Below are 9,189 nucleotides of genomic sequence, written 5' to 3'. Positions count from 1 at the left end.
AGACAGACACTTTTGTCACCTTGCCAACAGGATACGGAAAAAGTCTAATCTATGAATTTTCACCATTTTATGCTATGGAATTGGGCAAATTTCAAAAATGTGTCATTATTAGCCCATTAAATGCTATCATCAATCAGGAAATTGAAAAGTTAGGCTCTCTAGCTATTAAGCTTTCAGATGACTTTGCTAGCGCAGAACACATTTCAAATGTCAAGTACATTTTTGGTCACCCAGAAGTGATCGTTTCAAAGGGAGGATTTAGTTGTCTTTCTTCTATCATCCACAGAGATGAGCAAGTCATTGTGTGTGTCGATGAAGCCCATTGTATACTAGATTGGGGGAAGGAGTTTCGTCCAATCTTTCAGAACATAGGCTCCCTGAGAACGCTTCTTCGGTGCAATTTCTTATTTCTAACTGCAACAGTGACTGAAAAAGGAATTCATGAAATAAAGAAACTTATGGGAATAAAAAACCTGAACGTAATTGGGATAAGAACAAACATAAATGACAATATCTGCCTAACTATAAGACATCGTCCTGCATCCTCTGGAGGAGAAAACAGTGTTTATAAATCATTTGAGGCTTGCATCAAACCACTGCTCATTGAACTCTATTGTCATCAACATGACTTCCCCTTGACTATTGTTTATTCCACACTCAAATGGTGTGGTTATGGAGTAAATGTTGCAAAACGAATTCTTAAAGAGAAAATGTATGATGGGCCGAAACTGCCACAACATAGCAGAGTAGTGCAATTCCATGCACCGCAATCTGCAGAGGTAAGGAATGACTAAATGTGAATATTGCAAATCCAACATATCTTTTGGGGATCTACAATATATCGTACATAATTTTAATAGTGGCCTCAGTCTGTATGAAACAATCTATCAACCAAAGTATACTTTCTATATATCAGATAATCTGAAGTCGCTAGAATACCCAACAATTCTCTCGCGCTTCTGTCTGTCTGCCATATTTCCTATGTATTACCTTGTATTAAAATAAACTTGAAAATAAACTTGAAATATCCTTAAGTTATTCTGTTAATTTACATATTCCCCCATGACTTCACTAAATACACCCCCCCCCCTTAAAAAAGGGAAGGTAAATATGCCTACTGGCTAAATGTGTACACAGTGTAAAAATATTGAAATAAACTTTTTTTTAGACAAAATTAAGTGAACTTTCAACGCTATTTCACATGAATTTTTGAAACTTTAAAAAATCTTAATATAGTCGATTTGAATCATATACTCAACTGGAAAATCATATTTATATTCATTATTTTCAAGCATGCATATTTCAAAACTTAATCATGTTTAACATTACATGATGCATGAGCATTTCATACAGACATCAGTGTTGTTTGAGACGAGTGCAAAAATATAGCACTCCTCTCATCTTTTCTGTTAATTAGGGTGTCAATGCTTTTGAAAAAAAAATTAAATAATTTCAATTTTGAGGATGCATGCCCATGACCTGAGCTGCAACAAGTAGCCATTTGGAAGTTAAATTTATCATGAAACCAACATAAAAAACAAGTTTTGATGCGTTTGTTTTCTTTTCCAAGTATTTCATATTATTATTGCTTTTTTTTTTCAAGTAATAACTATGCTTTGAAAAGATGATACTATTCCATTTAATTTGTATATGTACATGTATGTATATATATTACACTGTTGACTAGATCCTCTATCTATACAGAAGTCCTGTGATCTGCCCTATTTTCACAGCGTTGTTGCACTAAATTTTTTATACTCTTAGAGTTTTGGTTATCCTTGCCTGAAAATTACTACTTTCTAAAGAATGAAAAACTTGGTCATTGATCTAAGAGCAAAATAACTAGTGTTTAAATTGCAAAATATTGTGCTCGGTGTTCATGAAATAGGCGTTCACTGCTACAAAATATGCGCTTGAACATCAAATGAAGCTAATCTGTAGATCCTGATTACTTCCCCAATAAGTACGAGTTACTATACTTCCGTAATATTAAAACTTCGAGTCCATTCAAAGGGTGCAATGATGAAAATTCTATCAATTACATCACACAATACTACGCGTGACGCATGGTACCTGCAAGTTCGGACTGTTTTCACATCCGAAAACAATAAATATCGACATATCTTAATGTTAGAAATGTTTCATTAAGTAGTTTCTATAAGTTCATAACCCTACTAACCTCTATAAACTATTATATACCATATAAATCTGAAAAGAATGTTGCAGTCGACTCGCTGACGACCGTCTAAACTGCCATCTTTCTGCCGTGTCACGTGACTATAGAATCGACATGGCGTCAGCATCTCTAAGGCCTCGATATGCGGTGAAGTATGAAGCGCCAGCTCGAGGACTTACGTACTAAGGCTATTGTGAAGCTTGCGTAACGCGCCCTCTGGTGAGAGAATGCAGGAAGTTTCGCTTATGACTCCCGGTGAGGGCGCTGTGAAAACAGGAAGATAATTTGGCGCGAAAGGAAGTCAGGAATCTGTTATATGTCTATGTTGTAACCCAATATGTATCTTAGAATATAACCTAGTTTGTCGACCAATCAGATTTCAAGAAGTTGTTCATTAAGTGGCTCACTTATTCATTAAGAATTCCCAACAGAGAGATATCACGTGACTGACTGTGATTGGCTATTTGAAAATAAATTTTATGACATTGTAAATGTTTCAGACAACTTTATTACATTGTCAAAAAAACAAAAAAAACTTACAACAAAATGGCTTATTTAGACATCGATTAAATGAGAGAACAGTCTGACACCCCCCCCCCCCCTCTTCTCTTAAAAAACATAAAAAAGAGGAAAAATTGTCACTATTTAAATTTCCAAATCCATCTTCTTTTCACCTTTAACTATGATGATTTTACCGACATTTTCTGGCACTTCTATTTTCAAGATTCCTGTCGAAGCCTGGATTCCAACTTGTTTCGAGGTTTCACAATTAACCGCGGGTGGGTTAATAATAGCACCTTTTTCCATGTTTGATTCGCACTTCACAGTAGTAGAAGTCGTAGTAGGAGTCGAAATAGGAGCCGGAGCTCCTAGAGTGTTACTTATGTCATTGAGAATCTTAAACTGCTCCCTCTGATAAGTATGTACGGCATTACTGCGATGTTCCGGCCATTGTAACGTGGCGGGCACTTCTGATACACGTTATATGACGTCAAATTGCGCCTATCGTTCCCAGCCAATGAAAAACTATGTTACATTCTAAGCCAGTTAGAGTATATTAAGTGAAATCTTATTGGATAAGAAGGGGCTCGCTCACTAACGTTCGCTCCGCCCCTTCTTATCCATTAAGATTTCACTTAATATACTCTAACTTATACATGTAACAACGATGGGCAAGGTACCGCTCAACAATCTCCTGACAAAGTTGACGATCAGAAGTTTGAGAAGAACACAAGGAACTGACTGTTTATTACAAAAGGACATACAGTTATCAAAGACGACACAATAAGGTAAATATATCAATGGAAAAAGAACGAAATATATAAAATTTCTACTTTCGGATTGATTTCAAAGAAGTTTTAAAAATTTGACAAACGCATATTCCACACAGATGCTTAGGTTTTAACATATGAATACAAATATAGCTTTAAGTGTGTATTCATCTTTTAAAATCCAAGCACTAGCTTGTGATATTTCAAAATGAGGTGATGTAACATTTTTATGTACAGTCATAGGACATAATTATTCGCCACTTTCAAAATGGCTGCCATTAAACGCACGTCCACTTGGTGAAGTTTGAAAGTTGTTTGCTGTGGATAGAATTAAAATCTTACCTCAGTATTTGGTCAGATTTCCTTTCATCCTGATTACCTCCTTTAGTCGCCCTGGTATAGAATTATAAAGGTTCTGTACATAGTTTAATGGAATGTTTTCCCACACAGTCCGATTTTCCGCTATAAGATCTTGTCGAGAGTTTATAAAATGGAGACGGGTTTCTAGTGTTCTTTTCAAATGTAACCATATGTTCTCTATTATATTTAAATCTGGTGACTGTGCTGGCCATGTTGTTGTATTAATATTGTTGTCAGCTACATAATCTTTAATAATTTTGGCTCGATGAACAGGGGCATTGTCGTCCATGAAAATGTAGTTGTTCTCCGGGAAATGCCTGGCTATTACTGGCCATATATTATCATCAATTATTTGTAAATATCTTTGAGCATTAATGTTACCTTGGATATCAGTCAAAGTGCCCATACCTTGAAAACAAATGCATCCCCAGATCATAACACTTAACTTTCGTCGCGGAGCAGGACACGCTAGTTGGGGGTTATACTTTTCATCCGCTTTTCGCCACACGTATACCTTGTTGTTATCCCCAATAACAATCTGACTCTCATCACTGAAAATCCATTTACACCATTCTTGCTGAACTGTCCAATCTTTCCTCTCCTTGCACCATTTTACACGTTCTTTTTTATTCACTTCACGAACTGCCACTTTCTTCTTTGCAACCCTCCGTACATATCCTAATTTTTTTATTTTTCTTTCAACAGTTTTTGTACAAAATTGATGATTCCTATTTTCATTAATAATGCCTGTTATGTCTTTGTAAGTACGTCTCCGATTTTCTTTGATGACCCTTGAAAGTTTGTTAGAATCCCTCTGCGTGAATAGACACTTACGGCCCCTTCCCGTGCGATTTTTCACATCAGAATGCTGTTTGAATTTCTTAATAACACTTCGCACGGTAGATCTGGGTATTCCTAAAGTCTTTGATAAGTTAGAAACATTTCCGTTCACTTTGTGTGAATTAACTACGAGATTTCTGACTTCAATGCTCAGCTCTTTCCCTTTACGACCCATTTCAATCAACAATGTTTACTAAGTTTATGATCAATAGCAGACGAAAAAATGTATGTGTACACGTCATCAATTTTAGTAGCTTGACCCTGTTGTAAAAATATGAAGGGGAAATTTGTTGTCTATTTATAGCACGGGGGTCTATTTTCGGTTCCTAATCGCAAATACAACGCCATTTGCGCACAGGGTGGCGAATAATTATGTCCCATGACTGTAGATACCAGTGCCAGTGGTGGATTTAGATGGGGGCTTTCATATTTAAGGTAAATCGTGGTATCTTGTTTCGGAAAATGTACTAAACGATAAAAGAAGCAATAATTTCTTTCACTCCCAGAGAAATAAATGACAAAATCTTTTGATTTCTTGAATTACTTTATGGGGAGAACTTAATCTTTTCCCAAAAAACCCTTAAAATTGGGTCATTTTATTAATTTCACCTTATTAAAATGATAGAAAATAGTAAAAAAAAATGACTAAATAGGAGAAATGTTTCAAGCCCCATAAAATCTGTAAAATTCATGAGCTTCCGAGATTCCCACCATGGCTTCGCCCAGGACCCACTGTCTCATAAAGTGGCACCCCCCGTAACCGCAATTCCTGGATCCGCCCCTGGATACATAGGTCCAGGGTTGGGTTTTAACCGTCCCGGTCAATACTCCCCAAGTGGTCAATACTGGTCAATTGTGATTTAAACTCCATTTTCCTATTTTTGAACATTTCTTGCAAAGATAAAGATAATTTAAGTCTTTTCATTATATGGATCAATTGTTGATTAATATTTTTCAATAGATAATCAAATGTAATTTCTTAAGTTTAATATATTTGGTTTGCTGAAACTGACCGAAATATCTTCAGTACCTACCAGAGGGTCACAGTTCTATAGCATAGCTTGACGATTGGAGACAGGCCATGTATCATTGACAACTAGGCCTACTGTCACGGGCGCATTTCGAAAAAGAAAAAATAATAATAATGATCAAACTTATTGTGAAAATCACAATACTTTTAAATTATTTTATTAAAGCAATTTTATTAGGCCTAATTATTATTTTTTGTTATCAACACGTTGTTACTTAGGAAGTGGGAGCGCGGCGTGTTGTTGTTGTAAACACATACGCGTTCCTTAAAAAAAATGTAAGCATTATAATTCAATTCAAAGTCGGGAAATATTATATTTTATTATTTATAATTGAAAGTTCAATTATCTTTTATCTTTAAATTTCTTTTTTAAAACTACCAGTTGGTAGACACTGCTAACAAAGTTCTGGCTATATGTTGTTACAAGGTGAAGGTCAGTTGGTGCGAGTGTGTATTGAATTCGAGAGCAGAACGGAAAGCATATGCCATAGGCCTATATGTAACAGTGCGTAGCTTCGATAGAACCATTTTCTCGCAGTTTATCTACGTATTTGTCCAAGTGCTTGTTTGAAAAAGTACAGGGACAAATTCTACTGGGGGGTTTTATGGCAAAGTCGTTGTGCCGACAAAAAATATTCACGTCTTGTCCCTCATACTTTCCTTCGAAAATTGGAAAAAACACAGTCCAAATCTTCTCTACTGACAGCAAGTACACCCTTAAACGGCACAAAACACCCTAATGCAGTGTTATTTACAAACTGTTAATGTGATAATTGTTTGTTTGTCAATTAAATCTAATCTGTTTATGAAATGACTATCAACTGTTTTCAAATCTTCTCGCTCGAGGTCGCATATGACGTCACAGATAATGGCGCGTAAAATATCGAAGAAAATATGCATATTGCAAGATTTGAATTTCATCGCTTTCAAACTCGAAAACTACGCAAACTGTTTCATTTAAAACACATGTAAAGTAGTTTTAGGCATGAAATGAATTAATTTTGCTGAAAAAATTAAAAAGTTTAAAAACATGCGATGTGTCCTTTAATACATGTACCTGGGCAGATTAAGAATAAAAGGTAGCTGGACATTACCTGACCACAGGAAGCAGAGTTGACAGGTGTTAATAAGCATAGGCTGGGATCAGAGATGACCAGTGTGCCTGTTATTGTTATGAAAACATCACCAACCCACCCCCTCAAATGTTTATTCAACAGTTAAAATGAAGATTAATGAAACAATACTTATAGGTAGTTCTTGTTAAACTACGGAATTTGAACAGAAACTTTTACACCATCCCCAATTCAACAGTCATTTGTACATTATTTATTTAATTTTATGACTTATGAGTATATTATAAACTGATAGTGCATGTTATGAATTACAGTATTTACCATAATGGTCACTTAAACATTTAAAATAAATCACAAGTGTTAGGGTTCAGAATTTGAAATTCGATATCTATAATCGTCTGTATAATCATTGAATTTTTTACTCTTTGAAAATCTACATCCTTTAAACCATCGCGATTCTCTAGATTTTTCATAGCGCGTACGACATTCGGAAGTTCTCTTCGGGTTTTCCCCTTTCTAAAAATTGATCGACTGGGTGACTATTTCTGTACAATACCAACTTCCGGCCATCAAAGTTGAAAATCTACGACTACCTGTAAGAAACGATGGAATTCCCAGATGGGACTATAAAATGCGCTACTAAAAAGTTGTGTATTTAAACCATGGATGATTTATGAAGCTATGGGGACTGTTACTTTTAGGGGTAAATGAATTTTGAACGACTGTGGACAAGGTTTTCCCAGGGAGTTTGACATTTTTGCAGACGCCATGATGCGGGAGTTAGAAACCTTGTTCTGTTATAATAACCAGTGAGGGTATTTTTGTAAAATGGCTTATTTTGAATTAGTTTGGACTTTAGGGGTATGCACGACGTTGTCGGCATGTATTAGAAATATTTTCAACAAAAAAATAATGAAATCAACTCATGTAGCTTATTTGGAGGGCGGGGAAGTCCTAAACCCAAGCTCCTGTAAAATAAATAACACAGACTATAATGACCAAATAATTTTCAATCGACCAGTATTGATCGGTTTTAACCAGTATTGACTACTTTTTTGCCAACCCTGCAAAGGTCCAGCACAATCTCTCGGGCAACGAAATTAAGGGGAAATACTCGCTTTATGCGAGTTAAAAATTGAATTTGCGAGTAAAAAATCACAAGTGATCACAACTTTTTGCGAGTGAAAAAACCCCGATCTTTTTCCTGGATTTCCTCTGTTTATTGGCTGTACTTTGAAGTTTACAATAATTTTGTCTTGTGCATAGAAATGCTTTACAGAATGAATATACAAGTATTGAAAAAGTAAACGTGGATCGAACAAATAACTAAGGCCAAGGTCATCTCAGTCAGTGATGTCGAAGATGGCCTACTTTGAACGTCTCAAAGACGTCTGATTTAAATAGCAAGCATATTGATCTCGTCCGTGTCTACATGAAACAACACATGACAGAGTTAGTGTCACCGTTTCACGTGGTGTCCTTCTGTACTCTATAGTTAAACACTTCGAGTTCCCGGGGTTTTCTTTTCAACTAGAATTTTTTTAGATGAAATTTCCAAAAGTTTTGAACATATCCAAGGTGAAGATAACGAACAGTGATCAATCTGATAACTCCTACAAGCAATACAAAATAGATAGTTGGGCAAACACGGACCCCTGGACACACCAGAGGTGGGATCAGGTGCCTAGGAGGAGTAAGCATCCCCTGTTGACCAGTCACACCCGCCGTGAGCCCCATATCCTCATCAGGTAAATGGAGTTATCTGAAGTCAAATCAGTGTGCCAAGAACGGCTTAACGATCGGTATGAAACACGTCAGACAGCATTTGATATAGTTTGAATTGGAGCAAACAGTCTTCAAGATTTCAATCCACATGATGCTGTAAATAGGTGGTAGATCTCTGGACAACGAGTACGCCACACAAGTGTACCCTATGACCCGCACCATATATGTTGTCTGATAATTCATTGAATTTTAAATGAAAGAATTCGCAATCTTATTTTTATTATTGCACTTTAAAGGAGATTTTAAAAGATTTTTCCAAAAATTTGATAAAGCGACATGCTTGTTTTCTTAAATTCATGTAAAACAGTAATCGATTGAAAAATGCTAGTAAAAGCTCAATTTTGCTAGTTGGAAAATAATCCACTAGCTAAAATTTGCTAGTGGTGAAAAAAGTTAATTTCGATCCCTGCTATATAGCTTAATTATTACGAGAATCCACAATTTTGAAAAAACTTAACCCATTGCACCCTATGATGAGAGGAAGATGCCTACTGTTTTTCAAGGTCAAGGTCATAGCACATATTATGTATCAGTTAAGGTAGCTCCATCCTCATGTGACTTATCAATACTAATGGTTAAAAGTGGAAAAACTTTATTAATTTCCACTCAGTATAGTCTAATTTAATTAATAACTAAAGAAAATTTATATGTTGC

General features: G+C 35.7%; 1 protein-coding gene across 3 annotated transcripts in view; it reads left to right on the top strand.

The window, feature by feature from the left end:
- Window positions 1–3,134: 3,134 nt before the first annotated feature.
- Window positions 3,135–9,189, top strand: part of LOC125676784 (uncharacterized) — a 33,711-nt gene continuing 27,656 nt past the window's right edge. Inside the window, exons 1-2 of one of the 3 annotated variants that reach the window (XM_056159749.1) lie at window positions 3,245–3,465; window positions 5,037–5,082. The gene's annotated coding sequence lies outside the window, so the exon portion shown is untranslated. Of the gene's footprint in view, window positions 3,466–4,951; window positions 5,083–9,189 lie in introns of all 3 variants that reach the window. The other 2 variants (XM_056159750.1, XM_056159747.1) reach the window with 2 other exon arrangements.

Source organism: Ostrea edulis, chromosome 3 (genome assembly GCF_947568905.1).
Source record: "Ostrea edulis chromosome 3, xbOstEdul1.1, whole genome shotgun sequence".
NCBI classification, from domain to species: Eukaryota; Metazoa; Mollusca; class Bivalvia; order Ostreida; family Ostreidae; genus Ostrea; species Ostrea edulis.
This window is presented reverse-complemented; position numbering and strand designations above follow the sequence as displayed.